The sequence below is a fragment of the Ambystoma mexicanum genome, chromosome 9, assembly GCF_040938575.1.
Source record: "Ambystoma mexicanum isolate Mex_15411 chromosome 9, UKY_AmexF1_1, whole genome shotgun sequence".
Classification (NCBI taxonomy): domain Eukaryota; kingdom Metazoa; phylum Chordata; class Amphibia; order Caudata; family Ambystomatidae; genus Ambystoma; species Ambystoma mexicanum.
Genome location: NC_090931.1, coordinates 399123280 through 399150638, shown reverse-complemented (window position 1 = coordinate 399150638; position 27359 = coordinate 399123280).

Sequence of the window (27359 nt, the reverse complement as noted above, 5' to 3'; positions counted from 1 at the left end):
CAGAACGGGTTATGCTCATAGAACTGCTAGACCTTTCTATTCTAAATGGAGGTTGTTTGATGTCCTTCCTGGATAACGACATTTGCATTATTCATGTTGTTGAACTCACGTGATTCAGGGTAGTCAGGTGTGTTACTGCATTATGTTCATAAGCAGCGTGGAGATGTTGCTCACTGCTTCTGATTGAACCAACATGGTGTTCGGTAGCTGAATCCTTGATCTGCATCCTTGCATCTCTTCAGTTACTTCTTGGCTTTCCTCTGCGTGTTTCTTAAACACGCAGAGTTTCTTAAACACGCAAACTCCTGGAGCTGCATTCTAGAAGTTACGGCAGTTTTTCCTGTTCACGTGAAAATGTCTATACGCTATCTTTGGCAGCCATACACTAGAAGACCAACGGACGGCTTTCCTTCACACGCGAGTTCTGACAGCACTGTCGCGTGCACTTCAGTCGTGTGTATCCACACACGCAGGTTCCTGATATATTTGCTTGCTGTATTCCTGGCTGAGTGTAAGCTTGTCACATGTAAAACCACACGCGGTCTACTCTACTCTTCAAGCGCGGTTGTCCTGGCTGCGTGAACTTTTGTCGCGTGTATAACTGCACACGTTTTTTTTAACTCTTTAAATGTGTAATTCCACACGCAAGTTGTGCTTCGCTTTGGATTTATCCCTGTTACCTGTGATGAGATAACAGGTGGACTCTATTCATCATTTTTCTGTTCTACGTGGGAAAAGGAAGTATTACCAACAACTGTTTAATTGAAGGTGATTGTGCACAGTACTTTGGACGCTATCTTGTGGTGCACCAACCCAGTATCTAGCGTGAGCCTCATGCCATTTGGGATAAGTTTCCCTTAATAACCATCCCTCCGTTTGTCGTTGTTTTGTTCCTGGATTTCATCAGAGACTTGTTGGTGGAGACTCCAGTTCTAAGTCTACAGGTTATTGTGGTACTAAGTGCTATTGCTGTACTATTAGTGAGAGTTAGTTGGGACACTTTCTATGATGCTCCCACACCCTTTCCAGTGATCTCTCTCTCTGCCTGTTTTACTAGTCAGAGAGTTCTATCATTTGGAAGGTCTAATTTTGACTGCACTACTGTCAAGCCGTGTGATTTATCAAGGATCCGGAAGAGCCCTACCAATTGTATCCTTTTTGGTTACCGTATCCCTTTTCATAAGATACTTGGGTGAATTATGACAGCTTCAAACCTACTACTTTCCTATGTATAACTATCACATGATGTTACTGCACCCTAAAGAAAGTAATTTGAATACAAATATGAGCATATCCAGAGAAAGTAGAGTAATAAAAAAACAGCAGAACAATAAGAAAGTGTTGATAACCTTACTGATTGTCTTCATACACAGAAAGCATTGCTATCTTTCAAGTGTGTATTTTCCCTATGTATATGTTTGATATGATGTGAGTGGACGCTAAATGAATTATTGTAAGAACCTATTTGCAGTATGAGTCTACAAATATAGTACATTTTGATTTTTTTTTTCCTAACTATTACTGGCCAAGATATATCACTAAAGGAAAAAAGATCGAGTCAGACATGTGATGTCATCAGTGATGTCATCAATGACATTTGTGATGTAATCTTTGATGTGCTGGGTGTTAGTATTAGCAATGCACGGTGGTGGCGCAAGTTATGGTTGCTTATCTTACCATAACTGGCAAATTTCAGGGGTTTTTTGGTTTTACTTGGAACCATAACGTCCCTTTAAAAAAGTTTTTTTACTGAATTTCATAGTTTTTTAGCAGCACAACTTAACCATAACCTCCTTTAACAACGTTTTCTTTTACTGAATTTCATAGGTTTTTAATAGCGCAACTTAACCATAACTGAATATACATATACATAGTGTGAATTTGATAGATGTTTACTAGGATTCCCTTACTTTATATACATGTAACATAGAATATACTGAAATCACTGCTAGTAATTTGATGTCCGCAGACTGTGCGTATGTCCACGGATGGACGCGGACAACATCAACACTACCCAAAAACTCAGGGGTAGCTTAGATTGTTCTATCATGCCATACAAACACTGAACAATTTCAAAAAGCAGCACATGAACACATTATGGGGGTAATTCATAGAATTCAGCGCACAAGTGGCGCACGCGGCTGGCATTCTGCGCCAGCCGCGTGCACCAAACCCATTTCGGCGCACAGCGTATTCATGGATTTAACATCCCTAAGTAGCCGTGGCGCAGAGTGGCGCAGCAACCCTGCAGCAGCGCCAGTTACGCCCCCAACCCCGCCCCGTGCACCATGAACAGTGCACAAATCCAGTACATGGCGCACATGCCAGTGGACCAGCATACAGCCCCCCAACCACGAAAACGCATGTAAAACTCCCTGCGCACCCCTCGGAATACATGTACCCCGCTCGCGCTAGGCCTATCGCTTGTAAAATTCCCCGCGCACCCCTCGGAATACACGTACCCCGCTCGCGCTAGGCCAATCGCGTGTAAAACTCCCCTCGCACCCCTCGGAATACACGTACCCCGCTCATTCGCGGGAAGTTTCACATGCGATAGGCTTTGGGCGAGCGGGGCACGTGTATTTCTGGGGTTCCCGGGGAGTTTCACACGCGGTGGGCCCTGTGCGAGCGGGGTACGTGTATTACTGGGGTTCGCAGGGAGTTTCACACGCGGTAGGTCCTGTGCGAGCGAGGTACATGTATTACTGGGGTTCGCGGGAAGTTTCACACGCAATAGGCCTTGGGCGAGTGGGGCACGTCTATTTATGGGGTTTGCAAGGAGTTTCACACGCGGTAGGCCCTGTGCGAGCTGGGTGCGTGTATTACTGGGGTTCATGGGGAGTTTCACATGCGGTAGGCCCTGTGTGAGCGGGGTACGTGTATTACTGGTGTTCGCGGGGAGTTTCACACACGGTAGGTCCTGTGTGAGCGGGGTACGTGTATTACTGGAGTTTGGGGGAAGTTTCACACGCGATAGGCCTTGGGCCAGCTGGGCACGTGTATTTCTGGGGTTCGCGGGGAGTATCACACGCGGTAGGCCCTGTGCGAGCGGGGTACGTGTATTACTGGGGTTCAGGGGAAGTTTCACACGCGATAGGCCTTGGGCAAGCGGGGCACGTGTATTTCTGGGGTTCGTGGGGAGTTTCACACACGGTAGGCCCGGTGCGAGTTGGGCACGTGTATTTCTGGGGTTCGCTGGGAGTTTCCCACGCGGTAGGCCCTGTGCGAGCGGGGTAAGTGTATTTCTGGGGTTCGTGGGAAGTTTCACACGCGATAGGCCTTGGGCGAGCGGGGTACGTGTATTTCTGGGGTGCCCAAACAAATTGACAGTGTGTGTCCTCCCAGGTGTGCCCTCACACCCCTCCCCAGGGCCTGCAGGCAGACCACAACACAGGGGAACACACTGCACCCCTGGCCATGTACCACAGGCAGCCCATCCACCCTGGTGAAGCTCCCCAGCCAGCCCACATGTCACCACGCACAAGTGAGCACTGACTCATGTCCCCCTACCCACTCACCCACCCAGCAGTGAAAGGCACCTGCTAGCAGGCCCCCACTCATGTCCCCCCAACCACTCGGCCACCCACCCACCAGTGAAGGGCACCTGCCAGCAGGCCCCCACTCATGTCCCCCACCTACTCGCCCACCCAGCAGTGAAGGGCACCTGCCAGCAGGCCCCCACTCATGTCCCCCCACCCACTCACTCACCCAGCAGTGAAGGGCACCTGCCAGCACGCCCCCACTCATGTCCTCCCACCCACTCACCCACCCAGCAGTGAAGGGCACCTGCCAGCAGGCCCCCACTCATGTCCCCCCACCCACTCACCCACCCAGCAGTGAAGGGCACCTGCCAGCAGGCCCCCACTCATGTCCCCCCACCCACTCACTCACTCAGCAGTGAAGGGCACCTGCCAGCACTCCCCCACTCATGTCCTCCCACCCACTCACCCACTCAGCAGTGAAGGGCACCTGCCAGCAGGCCCCCACTCATGTCCCCCCACCCACTCACCCACCCAGCAGTGAAGGGCACCTGCCAGCAGGCCCCCACTCAGGTGCCCCCACCCACCCACCCAGCAGTGAAGGGCACCTGCCAGCAGGCCCCCACTCATGTCCCGTCACCCACCCACCCATCCAGCAGTGAAGGGCACCTGCCAGCAGGCACCCACTCATGTCCCCCCACCCACCCATCCACCCAGCATTGAAGGGCACCTGCCAGCAGGCCCCCACTCATGTCCCCCCAAAGCAGTGAAGGCCACCTGCCAGCAGTCCCCCACTCATGTCCCCCCCAACACGTCAACATGACCCACAATCATGGCCCTCATGGCCACCAAAATCCCACCGCACGCCACCCCAGCCCAAATAACCAACCAAGCATAACATACACCCCACATTGAAATGGCCATTACATGAAACAACCCAAATGGCATGTATGTACATCAACACATGTCCGTCACACACACACAATGGGTGCCAGTGAATGTGAAAACCCACACCGTGACATGCATGAAACCAATGAGAGAATACCACACATTGAAGTACGGGAAAAAATGAATTGAACAAAAAATGTGGTGAAACAACTTTAAACACCAAACAATGGACATAAGGAAAACAATGCAGAATGTCACATAATGATAAAAAAAGGAAATCAGAATCCAAAATATATGAAATTAAAACTGTCTCCAAAGTCTCCCTCCAACAAAGCAAATCCAAACAGAAATGAAAAAGTAAAATCCATTGCTCCATGGAAAAATCAAAAAAGAAAATGCAACAAATCCACACTCCAACTATTTACAAGGATGAAATTATGGGTCCATGAGCCCAACTGTCCAAATGAAACCTACAAAAATACACTAACTAATGAAGAACTATATACAAAAATGTGGGGTATTGTCCGAGCGCCCCAAAAAAAAAATGAAAACAAAAATGAAACCTAACACTAACTAACTAACTATTTACAATGGCAGCGGGCTAGTCCGACGGCTCACTTTTTGATGTCCCGGGACAGGGCATCATCGAACTCCAGCTCAATGTCCTGGAGGCGGTCCTCTTCCATTGCCCCGAGGGTCGCAGGGATGATGACATGTAGACCTCCAACTCCCTGCGAATTGCCTCGCGGCACTCGGCCTGCCTCAGTGCCCTCTGCATGGAGTTCTCCGCCCTGACCATTGTGAGCCATGCTTCTTCCGCCCGATGCCGCTCCGCATCTATGGCGTGGCCCAACCGCTGCCACACAGAAGGCACTTATAATCCTGGGTCCTCCTGCCCTCTGGCCGATGCCTGCCCCGCCAATGTTGAAAGCCGCGAGCCATCATTGCTCCCACCATGTTGCTGCTTCTGCTGTGCCTGCGCCCTGGCTCTTGCTGCCTGCACGTCGTCCTCTGGCTGGGGTGCAGTTATCGTGGTGGCCACCCCTGCTGGACGTCCGACTCCCGACTGTGGCAGGGATGTGTCCTCCACCATCCTGGCCGTTGGGTCAGAGGCAGCTCCACAGGGTACCCAGGTGATACATGGGTGGGAAGATGGCATGGAGGACGACTGGCGCGTAGGGGGTTCAGGTGAGGAAGGGCCCGCAAGAAGGTCCAGCACACGGAGGAATCCAGCACTGGTGAACTGTCCCAGTAGGTCAACGCAGTCAAAGAGGCATCCGAGATGATGTGCAGTGTCTTCACGAAAACACTGCAGGTCACCTAGCATGCCCCGTTGACGCAATGCTATCCCAGCCAGGACAGGCTCAACCCGGTCCCGGATAGCCACGTCCGCAGGGAGAGGAAGGTCAGTTGTTGTGCGCTCATCCCCTTCCTGAAAACGGGTCTGGACGTAGGCATCCCTGCTGGTGCCGGATGATGCAGTCACAGGATCAGGGACAGGATTACACACAGGTACCTCTGCGGCGGCCTGTGCTGCCTCCTATCCCTGCCCCTGCACTGCACCACTAGCACCAGTGGAAACCCCACCTCCAGACCCCGTGTGTGTACCTTCCACGGCCTCCTCCTCCACCAAACCCCCCACCAACCTGGATGACTCCATGCCATCTTCCTTCGTCAGACCCTGTGGGGTCTCAACTGCCCCTTCTGCTGCTGTGGAGTCCATATCCGACCTCTGCCTCTTGGACCTACCCTCGGCAGCTGCGGCCTGGGATCACGGCACCAGATTCCTCACTCCCCGACGAGATGACAATCTGGGAGGGGAGCCGGGCCTTGCATCTCCGGCTGGTGGTGCGATCCCTGCCGCTTTGCTCCACAGCAACCGCTCTTCCCTCTTCATCAGTTGACGCTGCAGACAGGGAGAGATAGAACACAGGCATCAGGGCACTGTACAATGGACTGATACAAACATGACAGTTGTACATGAGTGGCAGGGTCAAACTTCAGACATGGCATCACACTCCCTAACACACATGTCATTTCTACTCACACACATGAGCAATTCCACAGCAATATTGCACCAGGCAGCACCATCCATACACATACAACAGCATCAGCATCCGAAGGTGAGCCTGATGTCACATGAAACACGGGGAGTGCACAACACATGCACACACACCAACACACTTACATGCATGTGTACATGTCCACCAACTGCCACAGTGATGAGATCGCCATCCATGTCACATCTGGCATTCAGCCTTCTACATGTCAGTGGCCCTCATTACGACCCTGGCGGAAATCAACTGACATGACCGCCATAGCGTAAATAGCGTTTCCGCCACTGCACGATGGAGGAAAGTGCGGCTAATTCTGACCCATCGGGCACGAGCATTACGCCATGGCGGAAGTGCAAAGTCCGCGATGGCGGAAATGACCCCAAAACGCCCCTTACCGCCGTCGTACGTCGCCGTAGGTGCAATTCCGCCACCCATCTTAGCGGTCACCGTAATGAGCGGACAGCGCTAAATACGGTCACCGTAAATATACGGAAACGGAAGTAAAAACATGGGGCCGGAACGGGAAACAGCACGCCGTACACCTATAAGAGCAGAATCCCAACACAACCATTAAAAATCCGACCCTGAGACACATCCCAACCCGTTAGCCACCCCAGTTAAAAAAATAAATATGGGAAAAGTTGCTAAAAAAGCGTGCGACCGCAAGCGGCAGGTCCACTTCTCCCACGAGGAACTCACCGTGCTCACAGAGACCCTGCAGGAGAACGCTGCCGTCGTCTTCTCGACGCAAATGACCAGGACGGCACTTGCGAACAAGAAGGCCATATGGGCGCTGGTGGCACAGCGGGTAAGTGCGGTGGGGACCGCACCCCGCAACCCACAGCAATGCAGAAAGCGATGGGACGACCTACGGATACGCGTCCGGAGCATACTCTCTGCCAACCGGAACATTGCCACAGCTACCGGGGGAGGATCGGAATCACCCATCAAGTTGACCCCCTGGGAAGAAATCTGTGCCTCCACCATTGGAATGGAGAGCATAGAGGGAGTCGGAGGGATGGAGAAAGGAGTGCAGACATCAGAAGAATCAGGTAGGTGGCCCAAATAAAACCATGCCAAACCCACAATTACCAACCATGTGAAGTACCATGTGTCCCCATAGTGCACTAGAAACACATGTCCAGGAGAACGACCACATACATTGCCATGACAGCGCCCCTTAAAAGTCAGAATAAATAAATAAATATTAAAAAAACCAAAAAACACACTCTACATGTGCAGCATGCACACCCTAACTGCAGACTGCAAAACAACTGCACCCCCAATGCACACAAAAATGAGACCACCTCCAAGGCCCTGACCCAAATCACCCCCAGGTACCACCCCAATGCATGTGACACAATTGCCATTACAATTACCACAGACCCATGAATAACGCTCGCCCTCCTTTACTCCACCACAGGGTCAGATTCCAACGACGAGCTTCAGGACACCCCCACCAGCACACCTGCAAAGAGGGCCAAGACCAACGGCCAAAGACCCTCCACCTCAGCTGCACGGATCAAGACACGGCAGCAGCACAAATCGAGTGGCAGCACACTGGAGGGGACATCAACAGGCACCCCAGCAGCCAGCATGTCCACAACAGCAGCACCACAGGTCCCCCCAATGGATGCCACAGAAGGCACTGCTTCTGGTGGCAGCAGCACCATAGGTGACACTGCTTTCATGCCAGCATGCTCCGACACAGAAAACGGTGCTGTAGATGTAGGATCCATTCATGACCTGTCCCAATCCCCCTGTATGTTTCATCCCATACACCATGAGGACACCACGCAGGGGCACCCACAAGACGACGACTGGCCAACCCCCACAAGGCCTGTTGCAAGGCAACATGAGGCGTCCAGCCCCTCTGTGACACCACCGCAAATGGGCATGGCCCAGCAGAGGCAACAGTCCCTCGAGCAGATGATAGTGCAACAGCAGCAAATGGCCACGCTCCTCAAGGAGCATGCTGATGAATGTGGGGGTTCTAAGGCAGCCATTGAAACATCTACTGAGACACTTAGGGCAGAAATGGAGCGTAGTACAGAGACACTAAGGGCACAAATGGAGAGAAGCACCGAGAGCCTGAGGGGGGAACTGCATGCGACGTCCAAAGACGTATGTGGTGAACTTGCCGCTGTGCGCCGTGTGCTCACTGAGCTCTCACAAACCCTTAGGGACATGCATGGACGTGAGCAGGCAGAGACATCATCCGTTGCAAGTTCCGTCCAGGGCAGCCCCCAACGTAGATCTGGGAGGAACCGGCGCTCCACAGGCAGGGGTGCCCCTGATACCCGGAGAGGGGGCTTGCAATAGCGTCTGCCCACTGACGATGAGCGTCTTCGGACACTGGTGTTCGGGGGGGAGGTGGGAGGGTGTAGGGGGTGTGTTGGGCTTCATTGGGTGGCGGGTCGATTGGGTGTGTAATGTCATTTCACATATGCAATACAACTCTTCACAATCATCCACTGAGATGTGTGGACATTGATCATTGTGCATGAGGCCTATCTATGCGTACAGTCCACATTGTGCATGTTCCAGACACACACAGTGCCACAAGTCCCGTGTCCATGTAACAGCCACCAGGCGTGAGTGCTAGAAGCATGCATCTATGAGATTCTGACGTAATTCACGGGCCTCCTGTGCCTCGCGGACCCCTTCAGGTGCTGCCACATCCTCACCCTCATCATGACCATCTTCAGGTGCTAGCAGTTCTGCGTCGGGGGGCATGGCCACATTCCTACGAACGCACATGTTGTGTAGCATGACACATGCCATGACCATCTTTGCCACCTTCTCATGGCGGTACAGGAGTGCCCCGCCAGACCTGCTGAGGCAGCGGAAACGAGCCTTCAGTAGGCCGAATGCCTGTTCTATGACCACACGGGTACGTGAGTGGGCATGGTTGTAGTCCTCCTCATGCTGGTCCTGTGGGTTCCGGATTGGTGTGAGGAGCCATCTCTTCACTGGATACCCGCAATCACCTGTATGTGGACAAGAAAGGATGTTTGTGGAATGTCATTGCTACGTACGCACCCCCCCCCTTCCTGCCAGGTCATTCACGCATCACCTACCCCACATACTCATGCATTAAATGAGACTCACCGAGTAGCCAGGATCGGCGCCCTGCGTGTCGCTCCATGTAGCGTGGTATTCTAGAGTTCCGCAAGACCATTGAATCATGTGTTGATCCTGGAAATCGGGCAGAACAATGTGTAAAGAGCCTGTTGGAGTCACACACCATTTGTACATTGATAGAATGATATTGTTTCCGGTTGCGGTACTGGGCCTCCATGGCATGTGGGACAACCAATTCCACATGGGTGCAGTCGATGGCACCAATGCAACCCGGTATGCCGCCAAGTGCATGGAATCCCACTTTTGTGTTTGTAAGCTCCTGCTCCGAGCGTGGTAAAGTGATGTAGTCGTCTGAGTGCCTCAGGAGGGCATCAAGCACTTGCAATAGTGTCCGTGAGAATAGGGGCTGTAAAATGCCATGCAACTGTCCGACTGTGTGCTGGTAGGTGCCTGTGGCCAGGAAGTGTAGTACAGACACCACCTTCAGTAGGGGTGGGATGGCGGTTGGGCTATCTATCATGCTGACAAGGTCAGCGTGTGTCATGTCGACTATGGCGGTTATGGTGGCCCGGTCCAAACGGTAGAGGGTGTGGATCTGCTCAGCTGTGAGGTTGAACGGATTAGCTCGGAGGCGTGGGATTGCGGGCTGCCTGCGTGGTGGTAGTGGCTGTGCTGGTGGGGCTCGCTGGCCATGCCTTGCCCTCCTCCTCCTCCTCCTGCATCTCCTCTGTGCGGCCGGTTGTTGCAGTCGTTGGCGTTCGTCTTCTTCTTGAAGTTGGAGTACTTGCAGTGCAATCAGGTCCCCCATGCCCAACATCGCTAGTCCTGCCGGTAGCATTCTGGAGTGGTTGTGGTTGTGGGAGGGGGTTGGGTGTGCAATTTATGTGTCTTCAGGCTGTATAGCCTTCACCTGTGGTGATTCATTCCACCTGTGTCAGCTGCAATGCCTTTCGTGCGAGCACGTCCCGCACACGACGCTGCAAATCGACGCATGGCATCTTGCATTCGCATTCATGTTCATAATCCCGAAGGCTGTGGAATATTGGTATATATGTTGATTCTGCTATGGTCCCATTGTTGCACATACGATATTTGCATTCGCGAGCAGACTTGTGAAGGGTCAGCGGAATGTAGTGCTCGATCAACGGTGGACCCTCATGCAGCACTGTACCGAGGTTCACCGACGGCGGGGAGTCCCATCAGTGAATGAGGGCAGTTACCATTTTCACACACAGACGCACTGCATAGATGTATTTGTGATTACTAGCGTTCACAGATGCCTTTTCAACGTGATGTTGCAAATTAGGAATTCGAAGGACAGCGCCTTCGGTTTTCAAGTAGCGGCGTGGAGACGCCCACAGGTCTGACTGGAAATGTAATGTTCTATTGTTGAATGTCCTTGGGACAGGGCCCATGACGGGAATGCAATGTATGATATGATTTGAATGGGATGCGCTATAGCGTAGTGGACGATAAGGCAGGACGTTCCCTAATACATGTGACTTCACTACACAAGGAATCCGGGCAGGAGCACAGTGGATTTTGAAGGCTGCATTACGCACAGACTCAATGGAAATTTCGAATGTGATGTGAGTGAATATTCAGGCGTTTTCATTACGGGATGAGGGAATGATGAATGGATGCATGGGGAGATGTTTTAATTGGGAGTCGGCCATGTACATGGCTATTTGGAATGTATCCCCTTCCCCTGCGCTATGTGATGCAAGGCTGCCATAGTGGGACCATCGTCTGTCTGCCCTTGTCGAACCCTCCCTGTCTCGGCGCGCTTTCAATCACTTGTGTCTATGCACGTTGATGATCCCATCTGATGGATCCTGTTCTGACAGGCGCATGCACACAGACACTCGTTTGGAATAGTGTATTCACCTCGATTTGTGTCGTAATGATTCGCAGGTGCATTTTGAGTGCAATTGATCCTTATGAGTGGGCTAGCATGCATATGGTTGTAGGTTTGGTGTGTTGGATGTAGTGAGTAATACATATGAAGTTCGGATGCCCATACTATATTTTTTTTCATTTGGGTGACAGGTATCTCCTCCCCTTCTGCCGCTGCCATCTGTACGCCACTCCTGCAGATGGCTTCTACAGTCGACACCTGCAGCTTCGAGTTAATCAGTGGAGCACCATTACGATCTTATGGGACGATCGGCAATGGCCCACATGCCCTTACGCAGTACTAGTGGCTAGGTGCAGCATACCTAGCTTCCAGCTGGACTAGTGCCTACTTCATGGGACGGGCCTGTGGTCCTAGGCGCTTCCATGTTGCCTTTTTGGACGTGGATGTAGCCCCTGTGTGCCATGGAGGTACAGGGCGTCACACATGGGGAAGCTGGTCATTCATTGCGGATGCAGCCCACAGTAATGCTGATCATTTGTGAGTTTATGCTCAAATGGTTGTATGGCCTTGGTGATTTTGATGTGCATTAAATTTATATTCAGATATTAACCGTGTAGCGTTATTCTTTGCTAGTAATGTGGCATATTCCGATTTGTGGCGCGATGTATAGTGAGGTGTTCTGCATTGGGTTCCGGCTTCTGGGTACAGTTGTGTGGTACGTGCTTATGCTGATGGTTGTTTTGACTACTGCCATGTGTACAGGGCTGGTGCAGTCTCCCTCAGGTTACTGCTTTGACTGTTGGTTTACACTGGTGGCAAGCGATGGGGGACTGTTGTTGTTTTGTGTCATGGAATTTTCAGTTCATTTTGATGTACTTGCACCTTCAGATGCCTGTGCTGCATCAGTATGGCAATGGTGTGTTGCCAATTGTGGATGGCCACTCACAGGGCACTTGGGGCACCTGCATGCATTTGTTCGTTGGCATGCATGGGTGACTTGTACATTTCACTGGTTGCATGGTGTGACTGCATTGCGCCTACGAGGAGTTGTGCAATGTGGCCAGGGAGTGGAGTACAGGCACTCAGTAGGGCCATTACGGTTGGTTCGCGATGCCGTAGTTCTCGCCATGGCGGAATGGTACTTTCTGCCATGCTTGATGGCGTTAGGTGAATGTCCGCTGGGGTCAGCATTCGTGTACCGTTGCGCCATGGCGGATATTGCGGTTTTGCAAGGCGCGCTTGCGCGTACTTGGTGCAGTTAGCGTTGGCGTTCATTACGGTGTCGCTAATCGCATCGTACTTTACGGTGACGGGTCATAATCGCAACGGGCGGTATTCGATGGCGGTATTACATTTCCGCCATCGTTTTTCGTATTCCGCCAGGGTCGTAATGAGGGCCAGTGCCACATGCATCCATGTTGCATCACAGTTGCACACTTGTCAAATACACACACATGCACACAGTGCAGATACATGCAGCTGGAACCACCATCCATGTGTGACACCACAACCATGCCAATATACATACACAGTAGTGCAAACTTGTGTGCTCCCACACCTGCATTTGGCCTGCATGCTTACCAACACATACACCATCCATGTGTCTCACACATGAGAGGACTCACATGTGTCAGCCTCACGCCCCTGTACATACACATCCATACATGACCCTACAAAAACACATGTGTAACCTGCACACTACAGGCACACCACAACACGCACAGAGTCCAATCAGTATGCATGTACACTTACCGCTCGACTCCAGACGGGTCTGCGTCTCAAGGACCTGGACGTGGAGCGCTGGGCATGTGCATTCTAGGACCCTCATTTGGTGGTCTGACAGCTGGCCCCGGCGCCCCTTGGCATCCGCTGCCTTCAAGAGGCGCTGGGCTTTGTCGAGGGACCTGGACCTGAAGTCCTCCCAGCGCTTCCGGACATGTTTGATGTCGCACACTGCCACCCCCTCCTCGTTCATGGCAGTCACAATGTCCATCCAGATCCTGGTCCGTCCTTCATTGTCGGCGCGCAAACTTCCAAAGAGGGCATCATACTGCCCCAGGACTTGCTCGACCAGGACACCAACTTCCTTGGCACTGAAGCTGGTGGCCCTCTGCCTCTCTGGCTGGGGGTTGCCAGTGGTGCCAGATGTTGTTGTGCCCGACATAGCAACCCCAGAGGCAGGTGTGGGTGAGCAACTGGGTCCTGGGGTTGGGATGTGGAGCGATGGTATACCAGTCTGGAGTTTTTGGTTCCAGCAGGGGTGGTCACAGCAACTGCACTCCTGGCTGACGTGCAGGCAGCAAATAGCAGGGCACGTGGGCAGCAGGCAGGCAGGCAGCAGCAGATGGCAGGTGGGAGCGTGCTCGGGTCTTTTGGGGGAAGGAAACTGGCCTTTTGGGCAGGAGCGTGGTCTTCTGTGTGTTTTCGCGTGGCCAGCTTGATACGGAGTGATTTGGCACATGAAAAAATTGCACATCAGCGTGAAATCCGAGGAAAGGCCCTTAGCGCGTAAGCGCGTCAGTGACGTTATGCACGCGGGCGTTGCCCACAACACGGGTGCATCGTGAATCAGCACGTGAGAAAACTGCACGTCACCGTGCTAATGGAGGAAAGGGCATTATCGCGTAAGCGCGTAAGTGACGTTTCTCGTGTGGGCTGGCTTAAAAGGTACGAGTATCACGCTATTTCCTTGGACGTGCTTTTTGTGGAGAGCGAGCGGGTGTATCTTGTACTTCTTGTCGGTTCACACGCAATTACTTCAATACGTTTCCAGTTCGTACTCCCTGTTTCCTCAGACTGCGTTCTTTTCTTCTTTTGGCGGGGGTGTTACCTACGCGCACACGTGCGTCTTGTTCACGTTCTTTTTGAAGGCAGATGGTGAGTCGCGCACGTATTTTCCAACTGTGGTTGCCCCCGTGTGTCGCGTACCTCTTCAGAGGTCATTGTAAGCTGCTTGTAACACGCGTACGCTTATTTTTGTGTTTCTGGGTGACACAGCATAGTGCGGTTTATTTTTCCACGCACGTGGTCTACCAGGGGTTGCGTGCACGTGTGCTTTTGTTTTTGGTGTGCCAGTGCGTTGCGTGACCCGTCATCTTCCCCCACGGGTCACATACAGCCTTGCTAGAGCACTAGGGTACGAATTCCATTTAGTACCCTACCCCTTTCACCCCAATTGCCCAGGACAATTGTTTACTGCTACTCCCATACACATAACAACATCAGTGCCATGGTTGGGAGGAGACCAAGCAGTAAGGGAGGCAAAGGTGGCTGACCTCCAAAAGGTGGGCATGGTAGGCACGGTAGGGGATGTGGCCAGGATTTGCAGGGTGCCCCTAGACCCCCCTCTGTGGAGGACCAATCAGGGACACCCATGCCTCCCCCAATGGTTGTGGGAAATGTAGCTGACACCATCCCAGCTCAGCCCTTTTTGGACCGGCCCATTTTGGCACCTGAACTGGCACAGGATGACTCCCAGGTTGACTTCCAGGTCAGCAAGTCTAAGCCACGTGTGGCGGGGATGGTCGCTGTCACCAGGCCACGTGGATCTGGGGCAGCAACGTCATCTGCTGCCCCAAGTAGGCAGGGTGGGGAGGCTGCAGGGGCAGCTGCAGCTCTATCCACACCAGCTCTGAGTCTCCCAGCCGGGACAGTGTCGGTCCAGGTTCATCAAACCAACGTTGGCCCTGCCAACATCACCCTGCATAAAATGCCTGCTCCAAGACCTATGGTCATTGTGCCTTCGCACACTTCTAGTACCCAGTCCACCTGCGCTTCTGCCCCTACTGACCAGAGCGGCGTAAGCCACTCAGGATCCGCACCACCTTCGAAAAAGAAGAAGAAGGATGCTCTGGCACTACAGGCTGAGACCCCAGGCACGGCTACACACTCCGGCACGTCAAGGATGCCTAGCTTTAATGACGCCGAACTTGATGCACTAGTGGCCTATCTGTCGGCACATAGCCGTGAAATGGTTGTGACTGCAGGGTGCAACACCACACCTGGTCAACCTAGGGCACACTGGCAGACCATCGCGGACATCATTAGTGCCCTTGGATTTTTGAGGCGCACAGCTGATGATTGCTACAAGCGGTGGATTGACCTGAAACGCAGAGCAAAGAACAAGCTGGCCTCAAATCATGCCTCTACTCTGGTGACTGGCGGTGGGTCTCCACCAGAGGACAACCAACCCACTGAACATGAGTATGTTGCTGGAACCTTCATCACAGAGGAACAGATCCAAGGCGTGGGAGACCTACCAGATTACGGCGCATTGTCCGGTGAGTGCCCATGCATGTATGTGTAATCCATGTGTATGTTGCTTGGGTGACAGGGTCTGAATGAGTGCCAGGTGAGGGTGAGTACTCCTGAGTGGTATGGGTCACCCATGTGCTTCCTCCAAAACATTAACCAGCCCTGGATTTGGGAATGACAGTATCCCTTATGACCACAGTAGGCTATTAGCGCCACATTACTGCAGTTGCCCTTGAACTGTCATCTTGCAACAACATTGTTCTGAATTTTTCAGTGTTCATTCAGGCTGATTGTTTCAATTCTCCCATTTTTGCAACACGTTTTTCAGCCCTATTGCTACATATGTGACATGCTTTTGTCATTGATTACACCCCACATTGGCCCACATGTGTTACCATGCCATGTGAATGATTACACCATTCAGGCTGATAGATTATTGGCCTGCTCACATTAATTTTTGGGGCCTGTTGTAATGTGGAACATGATAGTTGTTTCATGTCATGTTGAAGTGACCAACCATTGATGTGTACATCTGCCTGCAATAAATGTATCATTGTACACTGGATGTGTTGCAGTGTGTGGCACATGCATATTTTGTCACACTATTTGGCATTTTTCATCTCATCATGTCCTTCTCACATGGATGGGTGACAGTACTCATTCACTGACATATGGCTGTACTTGTCAAATGTACCATGGCTATGCTACATGCCATCTGTGTGCTGGCATGTGTCATGTATGTGTATTGGACATGCCACTCACAGGCTAATGTGTGATGCCAGTGCTACCCAGCATGCAGCAAATGTGTTGCTTTTCCATCTTGGTGTCCTTAGTGTCTGCTTTTTGCCTCCCCTTCCAACTCATTGACAGTGCATGCATGGCAGGGTTATTGTCATGTGTGACATGTGCAAATCATGTACTCGATCTCTGGCTTGTCAGGCCTATGTGTGTGCTATGGTGCTCATGCCTGTTTCCATTTGTTGTCTTTCAGGCATGAGCACCATAGCACACACATGTTACCATGCCATGTGAATGATTAGACCATTCAGGCTGATAGATTATTGGCCTGCTCACATTAATTTTTGGGGCCTGTTGGAATGTGGAACATGATAGTTGTTTCATGTCATGTTGAAGCGACCAACCATTGATGTGTACATCTGCCTGCAATAAATGTATCATTGTACACTGGATGTGTTGCAGTGTGTGGCACATGCATATTTTGTCACACTATTTGGCATTTTTCATCTCATCATGTCCTTCTCACATGGATGGGTGACAGTACGCATTCACTGACATATGGCTGTACTTGTCAAATGTACCATGGCTATGCTACATGCCATCTGTGTGCTGGCATGTGTCATGTATGTGTATTGGACATGCCACTCACAGGCTAATGTGTGATGCCAGCGCTACCCAGCATGCAGCAAATGTGTTGCTTTTCCATCTTGGTGTCCTTAGTGTCTGCTTTTTGCCTCCCCTTCCAACTCATTGACAGTGCATGCATGGCAGGGTTATTGTCATGTGTGACATGTGCAAATCATGTACTCGATCTCTGGCTTGTCAGGCCTATGTGTGTGCTATGGTGCTCATGCCTGTTTCCATTTGTTGTCTTTCATGTTTTTGCAGGTGATGACGCACTTGATGCTGTTGAGGTTGAGGAGGTGGTGCAGACCCAGAAGGAATCTCAGCCACAACTGGGCACCAGTGGAGGACGTGGTGTGGTGGTGGGTGAAAACCATTTCTTACTGCAGACCATACTGTCTAGGGGTGTCTCAGGGTGCACTTCATCAGACCTCTGTTCAGGTGCTGAATCGGATGATGAGACTTATGTGCTGTCTCAGGTGAGTGTTTCTGGCAGGGATTCTGTTCTGTCCAACCCACCTGCACCAGGGGTAGAACCCTCTATGGGGATGTCAGTGTTGGTAGGACCGCCTTTGGCAGTTACAGATGCAGGGTCACACTCCACAACATCTGATCCTGTTCCTGGGCCAGCAGATCAGAGGGGGAATGCAGTCCTGCAGCCTCAGGCAGTGCGGCACAGCAAGGTGCAGATCGCCTTGCCCCAAACAGGTGTGGTGCCCGCTGACACGGTGGCCGTACGCCACCAGGAAATACTGTATGGGAAAACTCCATTTACAGTATAGCAGCACAACAGGGAGCATCAGTTGAAATGATGGGTCAGGCAAGGAGAGGGTGGTCACTTCCATTCTCCCCCCTGAAAGGCAGGTGGAGGAACAACAGCAGGCAACAGACTCCATTTGCCAATCACACAGGGAAGACATGTTGGCATCCAACAGGGACCGACGGGCGGCACTGAGACTCTGCGCGAAGCCATATCAATAGAGTCACAGGGCCACAGGGAAGCCCTGAGGGTAGAACTCCATAACCTCAGGGAGACTCTGGTTGAAATTGAGGCTTCCTGAAATTTTAGGGCAGAACAGCAGATGGAGCAGCTCACACATTCGCTCTCAGCTGAGCTGCAGGCTACCCATGAGGAGATCCGGGCATCACGCGAGGCCATGCATGCAGAAATGCAGACAACCTGTGAGGTGCTGCATGGGGATCTCCGCACTATCATCCTCCAGAATCAGACCTTCCACACCTGCATGCTTGCTGCCATGGAGGACCATACCAGGGCTTTGCGTGGGCTGCCTCCCATAGTACCACCACCTCCTGATGCAGCAGCATAGGGTGATGAGAGCGACAGCAGTTCTCCCACAATGGCATAGCCGTGCAGGCCATGAGCCCATGGAGGTATTTTTTTTTCCGCAACATCCATGCAGGTGGGTGTTGGTGTGCACCTTGTCCTCGAACCTTCTGGTTGCCCCTCCCGATCCCCACATGGGCATTTTTGATATATTTTTTTTTTTACAGTGTGTTGCCTTGTGTGCCTCCCGTGGGCATCCATTGTGTATTCCGGCTGGGCACATGCAGGCTTGTCCTGTGTTTGGATTAGATGCTTGGGTTCCTGACACACACCCCTCCTGCTTCCCGTTTCCATGGGCTTGCAAAGGGTGTGACCAAGTGACAGTGACTTACACAGTGACATTGGGCTCCCATGAGCTGTGTGGGCAGTCTGTAGTAAATACTGTGTGGACATCCATAGTGGGTATTGTTGTTGTATTGAACACTGCATGGTGTATTGATATGTGCTTGTGCATCCATGTCTTCCTCCTTATTCGCAAGTACCTTCTTCATGTCTTCACAAGGCCGTCTCCTTTGCAGATGCAGTTCATGTTGTACGCAGTACACTGACACATTTGCCTGACAGCAACACTCTGCAGTTGGAAGGGGTCGATGTGCTGGCTTATTCAGGTTGTAAGACTTGCACTACTTTGAGTTTGCACTGTCATATTTTGGCAATGTTTCATGCTGTGTTGCTGTATTGTGTTGCTGGTAAGTATTTGGTCATGTGTGCTGTTTGTTATTGATTACTGGGAGCATATTGTCTGTGGCCTGTTTCCATTTGGGACAGTGCACTTTGTGACACTTGTGTCAGGTGTTGTGCATTCCTTTGTTTGCTTTCACATTGCATGACATGCCATGGTGTGTTGGGTGGCGGAGATGGGGAGGGGTTGGGTGACATGGCGCTATTTTCATGTTGTATTTTGCAAGGAGGTTGTCATTCATGCTGCATAAATGTGTCTCTTTTTGTGACACAGCATTGGTTGTCTTTCGGTAGGTAGGGATGCACACAATGTGACACTTCCAGGTGACCAATCTCAGGCTGGTATGGTTGTGACAGTTGACTGTCCCTTATGTCATCATCATTGGTTGTCAGCTGGTATGTGCCAGGGCTGTGTGCACTCCACAGGGGTGTGATTTTAGGTGAAGTAATTAGCAACCAGCTGCGTACGGGCTGCCTCTCCACGTGCCCTTTCCCCTCCCATGCGCAGCGGCCATGCATGTGGTTGGGGATGTGGGGGCACCACCATGTCCACCGGCAGGCCCCGGCGTGTTGCAACATTGTGCAGGACACATGCTGCCACTATGATCCTGCATACTACTGGGGGAGTGTATAGCTGCTGCCCACCACAGCAGTCAAGGGAGCGAAAGCGTGACTTGAGCTCTCCGAATGTGCGCTCCACTATGCCCCGGGTTGCAATATGGGCTGTGTTGTATCTTACCTCGGGTGGTGTGGTGGGGTTCCGAATTGGCATCATCATGTGGGTGCTCAGAGGGTAGGCTCTGTCCCCTGGGGGGGTGATGATGGGTATCATTAGTGGGGTTGTGACATTGCTCAGTATCTGGCATGCATGCATGTGCAGTGGTATTTATACTCACCAAGCAGCCATGTATCTCCATGCCGCCCAGCTTCTAGGTCCCGGTTTAGGGTTGACATTCTGTAAATGAAACTGTCATGGGTGGACCCTGGATAGTTGGCATATACTGAGGTGATGATTCCCTTGGCATCACATACTACCTGCACGTTGATGGAATGCCAGTACTTGCAGTTTCTATAGATGTGCTCAGTTGTCCTTGGAGGACGTAGAGCCACATGGGTGCAATCAATGGCACCTAGCACTTTGGGGAAGTGTGCCACCCAATAAAAATCCTGGACAGCAGCCTGCCTTTCTGCAGGTGTTCTGGGCAGGTATATGTGCCTGCGGACTGATGGGCGTGCAGTCATGATGGCCAGCATCTGGTGTATGCAGCATGACTGCGTGGCCTGTGACACCCCCCCCCACTATGGCACTTGTCCGCTGAAATTGACCAGTGGCCAAGAAGTGCAGTATATTGAGCACCTTTTCCAAGGGGCTGAGTGATTGGGAGCACAGGGTGGGTGATGTGAGGTCATCCTCCCACTCACTCACCAGGTCTAGTATTATGTGAGGTGGAAACCTGTACCTCCCATACACCTGGTCATCAGGCATCCCAAAAAGGCTGGTCCTGGGTGTTAACATTCTGGCCCTGACTATCCTCCTCCTCCTCCTGCTGTGAGGAACGGTATATTCATCGTAGCGCCTGAGCTTGTTTGTTGTTGCGCGCACTTTTATGCTGCGCGGGTCCACATACGCCTGCTTCCTGCTGACATATATTGTTTTTGGATTAGCGTGTCTTTTTTGGCGCACTTGTTAGCCCTGTTCGATTCCGTGAATACGTTTTGTAGGCGCGTGTGTGGGCGTTCCGCGCATTTGCCTCCTGTTCTTCCCCCGTAATGCCCACATTTTCACGCGTTGTTCCCCATTCCGCGTGTTACGCCCCGTGTTACGCCTACTTTTGTTGTGTGTTCCGCGCTATGTGCGCTTTCGCTGTGCGTGTAGAGCACGCTGTTTGATGCCGTGTGCGCCCGCGTGCGCCACACAGGATTTTAGCGCACATCCATGGATTTACACGCGCACAGACTTCCATGAATCGATGTGCGCGGCTTTCGCTGCGATTTTCGTACTTGCACTGCGATTCGCACGCTTCCGCATGTTTGCGCAGAGATTTTCGGCGCACATTAATTCCATGAATCGGCCTGTATATGTAATGATAAATAAGAAGTGTATATGTAACACATCAACCGTCCATTTAAATAGCATATGTACTAAAATGGAATATACCAAACCAAAAAAGATATGCCTCCAACATAATTACCTCACAGAAACTGCACAGCAAGGAGCAACAGCAGACCTATACAACAGTAACAACAAAACTTACCAGAAACTAGTAAGTAAACTTCATTTTTCTTATATATATCTAAACTTTCTGTATTAGGTACACAGGTAAACTAAAAGTAATATATTTTTTTTACACAGAAATGTCCAGTTCTTTGGAATAGCTTGAAGAAAATTTCCTACGAAATGAGTGAAGACAGTGATATTAATGGTAGACACTTATATAAGCCAATTAATAATCATTACTTTATTTGTACTTAACACATTTTTTTTAACAGACCATACAAACAGTGCAAATAATATAGCAAAAGAGACATTTGAGTATGCTCTTCAGCGCATGGAACAAAACATTGATATGCTAATGGAAAATTTCAATATTTTAAAACATTTCGTGGAGGACCACATAAAAGAAAAAATTAAATATCATTGTCCCACATGTACCTGTTCCCCCTCTCCATGTCCCAGTCAACTATCCCCAAACCCTCACCACCAAGAAAAACGTTATGATGAGACTTCCATCCCTTCATCCACTCCCATCCATCCTCTCCAAACCCCTAATTCCCCAGTATTTGTGTCAGTGTCTTCTTCCCCCCTCTCTTTCATAAATGTTATATTTGTATATAATAAAAAAATATCATATGTGTTTTAATTCAGTCCTCTGTGTCTTTCTTTTTTTTAAAGGTAGTTAGGGTGTCCGGAATGTCTGCAATTAACCAAAATGGAGGTGTCCTAAGGACACTATACCTGTCCGTACTGTCCGCAATCAAGATGGAACTGTTCTTAGAACACACTCAGTGTCTGGAATGTCCACAATTAACCAGAATGGAGGTGTCCTAAGGACACTATACCTGTCCGTACTGTCCGCAATCAAGATGGAACTGTTCTTAGAACACACTCGGTGTCCGGAATGTCCGGAATTAACCAAAATGGAGGTGTCCTATGGACGCTATACATGTCTGTACTGTCCGCAATCAAGATGGAACTGTTCTTAGAACACACTCGGTGTCCGTGATGTGTCCGTGATGTCCGCAATTAACCAAAATAGAGATGTCCTGGGACACTATACCTGTCCGTACTGTCCATAATCAAAATTGAACTGTTCTTAGAACACACGTGATGTCCGGGATGTCCGCAATGAACCAAAACGGAGGTGTCCTAAGGACACTATACCTGTCCGTACTGTCCGCAGAACATCTACGCACATGCGCACCAACCCATAGGTCCTACGAATATCGCGCCTGTCCGTACCTGTCCATCGCACGTGTGTCGCATTTTTAATTAGTTTGAGGACCCAAACATTGTCTGTAGAACACCCATGCGCATGCGCACATCTGTCCCTGCACATTTGGTGTCCTCCAGACAGCCGTCCCATTCGCGAACGTGTTCGCGACGTCATCATGCAACCTCACCCATGCTGAGCATGTGTCCTGATTTGCGGACACTATCCGGGTCCCCGAACATTTTAAAAGTAATTTTTTGGACAATCCAAAGTATTTTACAGAAAAACCTCACCATTGCACATGTCCCAGACAATGTCCCTGGCGATCTACATACTTTTTGGCACTTTATGAGGCTTTTTTGGGTGTTCGAAGTGTTCGCGTAAAGCGTAGATGTTCGTGGAGCGTGCAACTGCACCCCTATAAAAGGACACAACCTAGAATTGCTCCTCATTGTGCTTCTGGCTACCTGACAGAGCATTGCTTCAGACCTGCATTGACTGCTTGCATTGCTGGTGACTTCTGCCTGCTGTCTTCCAGATGGCGACCATGGCTGCTTCAGCTGCATCAGCACTCCCAACCCCTCCACCACCACCATGTCCCCAAAGGCCGGCAGAAGGGATCAGGCATGAGGATGTAGAGGAGACGGATGAAGAGGATGAAGAGGATGAGGTAGTGGAAATCCCTACTACCAGCATTCGCCGTGAGTCTTGGATGTGGTGGTTGTTTACCATTCTTGATGGAGTGCCAAAAGCTTGTGCGAATAAGGTCACCTGCAACCAGTGCAAAATGGTGCTAAATTGTGGAAGGCCTGGTTCGTACAGCTTTGGTACGACATCAATGAAGTGACACCTAAAGTCGTTCCACGGTGGGGCTATTTGCAAGGTTGTACCTTGTGATAAAAGTAGTAGGTTGAGTTCCTCTACAACATCCTCCGTTTCCGCTCCTGTCACCACAAGAAACACTCCTGTGGGACAGCGCATACCTCCAGCTGTCTCACAGGCCATACATGATGCTGTTGACCCTTACCTTTTGAGGCTCACAATATTGTGTATGTACTGCAACGCAGTACTCTGCAGGGGGAAAATCTTCGGAGTATTTTCGAGACGGCGGTCAAGGAGCATGAGAAGGTCGCTACCTACCTAAATAAGGCCCACCCTACATCTTCCTCTCTCCACCTGCCCTTTCTTATTCATGTGGTTGGTGTCCCTTCCTTACCCTCCTTTCCCCTCCTTTCCTTGTGTGTCGTGTTTACAAAACCAAAAAAAATATAAAACAACAAAAACCCCAAAAAAGGCTCTTTTCAGAGCCTCCTTTCACAGTTTCAAAATAGAAGTGACAAATAAATAGTGCAGTGCCCTGTGTATTTTTTAGAAGTCCACAGACAGTTCGCAGACATTTATTTTTTGGGGGTGCTGCCCTATGAGAACCATTGCACTTTTCTATGGGAAGAAGTGGTGGCTCTGAAAAGAGCCTTTTGGTGGTGTTTTTTTGTGTTTCAAAAACTTCAAATGATTAACCCCTACTGCAAAATGTATTAATGTAATTACAAAAAAAGGTTGAAATGCATTTTGTGTATTTCGCAGAAAAATCTGATTGCCAGCATAAGTAAGATGTACTCCATCTCTGCAAAAAATGTATGTGCTACAAAACATATTATTATCATTGTGAAAAGAGGACATACCAACATCTCTTAAAAAGGCACAAACAGCCTTATTGACATTGTGCCTCGCTTTCTCCATTTGTGGACCAAATGAAGAAGAATGCAGCCACATTTGTCTCTGCGCAATATGAGAAAGAATTACTTGGGAATTTGGAAACATGTCCATGACCTTCCCAAGTCCTTCTTTCATTGCAAATTGCAAAGAGATTCCAGACACATATGCTAAACTGTTCCCTCCACCATGAATAATAATTATGTCTTGATGACGCTGTGTCTCCAAAGTAGCAAAGAGAGGTACCAAATCCAGCCACTTCATTCCAAGGACTCCATGTCAGTGCACTTCCACGTGAGGGAATCCAAGATGTGCAGCCACTCCACAGCATTCTGCATGCGCCTCCAACTAATGTACCCATAAGTCTCCCAAAAGCCAGATAATCGGTTTTCAGAAAAACACAGCCATAGCTATCTGTTCTTCTCTCATGGAAAAGACTTTCTGACAAACTCTCTCCTTACACAACACACCCAGTAAATCTTATTGACCAATCCCTTGCTCTGCTCATTCTCATTTGCATGCCTCTCAACCCCAAAATCCCTGTATGTAATACGCGGTTTCCACGGACAACCGCCATGTCCGCGGACATAACGAAAAATCTGAGCGTGATGAATTTAAATTTAAATAATGTACCCCATTTCCCCTTTGAGGATTTTTTATTTTTGCAGATGCTTGAGAGACACCTGTTATTTTGTATTTTTTTTTATTTTAATTTTTCTTACTTTATTCCTAAAATCTTCACATAAGCTTCTCCAAATGAACCCCTATGTTACAAAATAGCATGGCATTTCCCATAAATGATAAAGAAATGCCATTGTCTTTAAAATAAACAGCATTACTAGAATCAATGTTCTCATTATTACAAAAGAACATACCAGCTCTAAGCATGAAAGCAAACATGCCTCGGTTGATTGCACACCTAGCAATGCTTTGCTGAGGACGGAAAACAGAACTATTGTCCCATATTGCCGTAGGTACTAAACCAGAAGAAATAACTTTGGTATTTGGAAGGACAGTCATTACTGCTTGAAGCAAGTGTTCCAAATCTTCCAACAAAGTAGGGGCACTGGCATAGCCCAAATGCAAAGCACCACAGTGCAAAACTACCACATGGGGACTGTTCATCCTACCCATATCTTCACAAACTTGTACAATTCCCTGTACATTGCAATCAGGCACAGTGCTCCACACCACCTCCACTCTTTTAACATCAAAATAATTTGCCACATTCCTGCATTTAGCATACTGCTCTAAACCATGCACAAACATATCTCCAACCTCTGCCATCTTCACTACACGCAGCCTCTTTCAACACAAATCCACAACCTCAACACCTGATTGGCTAATCCTGATAGTCCCCTTTCCATGATGGATTTGCTGGAAAACCCCAGATGTAGCACGCCCTGTACACGGATAGCTGCGGTGTCAGTGGAGCGTGTAACTCTTAGACAGCCCTTCTACCCTTTCCACTTCACTCTCTGTGCCATTCCCTCATTGGATACAGCTAAGCAGTCACACAACCATCCACCAATCACACCCAAGGCCTCTACATCTAACTCCATAATCACAGTCCATAATGTACTGTTGATCACTCTGAGTACAAGTCTCATGTCATTGGAAAGCACCTACTTCAAAAACTATTGTACAAGTCTCCAAAATGTCTACTTGCATCTGCATGCATATCCACATGCATGAATACAAACTACAGGTATGCATATTTTCTGCATAGTACATGTACAACTCTTATAAATGCATATAAACAGGGTAATTGCCACTTAACCTGTATAACCTATAAAATGAACTTACTGTCATTTTTCCCATCTGCTATAATCAACTGTCACTTCCAAACCTGTCTTCTATCTAAATTCTTTTTTTACACACACAGCTATCTAAAAAAGTGTAATTTAATATTAAAAGATGGGAGAAATAACATTATAATTGTAGAAAAATACTTAGTGTATTATAAAATTACACACAGCCAGGATGAGTCCATGCATCTTTATACACTCACACAGACAGACAGTATCATTAGAAAAGCGCCCAGCTGAAATAACACCACTGCCTCTACATCACATCCTTCTGCTTTATTACCCACACCTTCACAAATGCATACATTCCATGCTTTTCTATACAGTTCTGCCATTTGCCCTATAAAAATAGCAAAATTAATATATGATTATTTCTTCCATCTCCTAATATCCAATAACACAGCCTTAAGAAACCAAGTGAGTTTCATACGCTTAGTATTATACTCATTTGCAAAGCATGTTCAACTAACAGATTGTAAGTAAAATATAAAGCCTGCACATAGTCAAAGGAAACTGCATGCACACACTATGTTCAGTTATCAAACAACAATAAAGCTACAAAAACATAAAAATCAACGTCTAAATTAACAACAGTGCTATAAACATACAAAATTACTAACTTCTTTCTTTCACAATTGCAGTGAAGACCACTCTCCTGAAAAGCAGCAGCATCTGAAGTACAAAAAACAACTCAGAGAAAACCTGCTCATTCCAAACAAAAAAAGTAAGTACAATACTACCATAATGTTCGAACTGTTACTCAATCACGCTGATGGGTTGATTCATGAAATTTGTGCGCCGAAAAACGTGGATTTGTGCGCCATTCAGCCCACAAATCCCCATTTGTTAAACAGGGATTTGCGGGCAGAATGGCACACAAATCCCAGGTTTTTGGTGCACAAATCCATGAATCAGCCCTAGAATGTTAGAATTGCAGAACAAAGAACGGTTTTAATTCTATACCATTAGATTTAGTATTAGTGCTTCTCCTCACCACTAGCTTACTTTGTATTGTCATCTGAACCCCAGTATAGTAGCACACAAATACAAGAATAGCCTTCCCAACTAGTTGTAGCTGCCCATTGAACAATCACACACCTCCACATACATCCTTAACATCATACTCAGACACCCATGCACACAGCACACATACACTGCAGAACGGCCCAACCTATACTTTCTTTTTTTTCAAACAGACCCCAAAGAATGCCTACCGAAAAGCAAGTCCGTAGAAAGCAATGCAGAAGTAGAGCAAATCAAAATAAAAGTGTCCAAAAAGAGCATCCATCTCTAGCAGAAGTTGTAAAAAATGTTCAAAAAACATCTAATACAGTCATTAAGCGAAACAAAACAAGCTTTCAGTACAGAAACTTTGCCTCCTCTATTAAAATGTAAAACG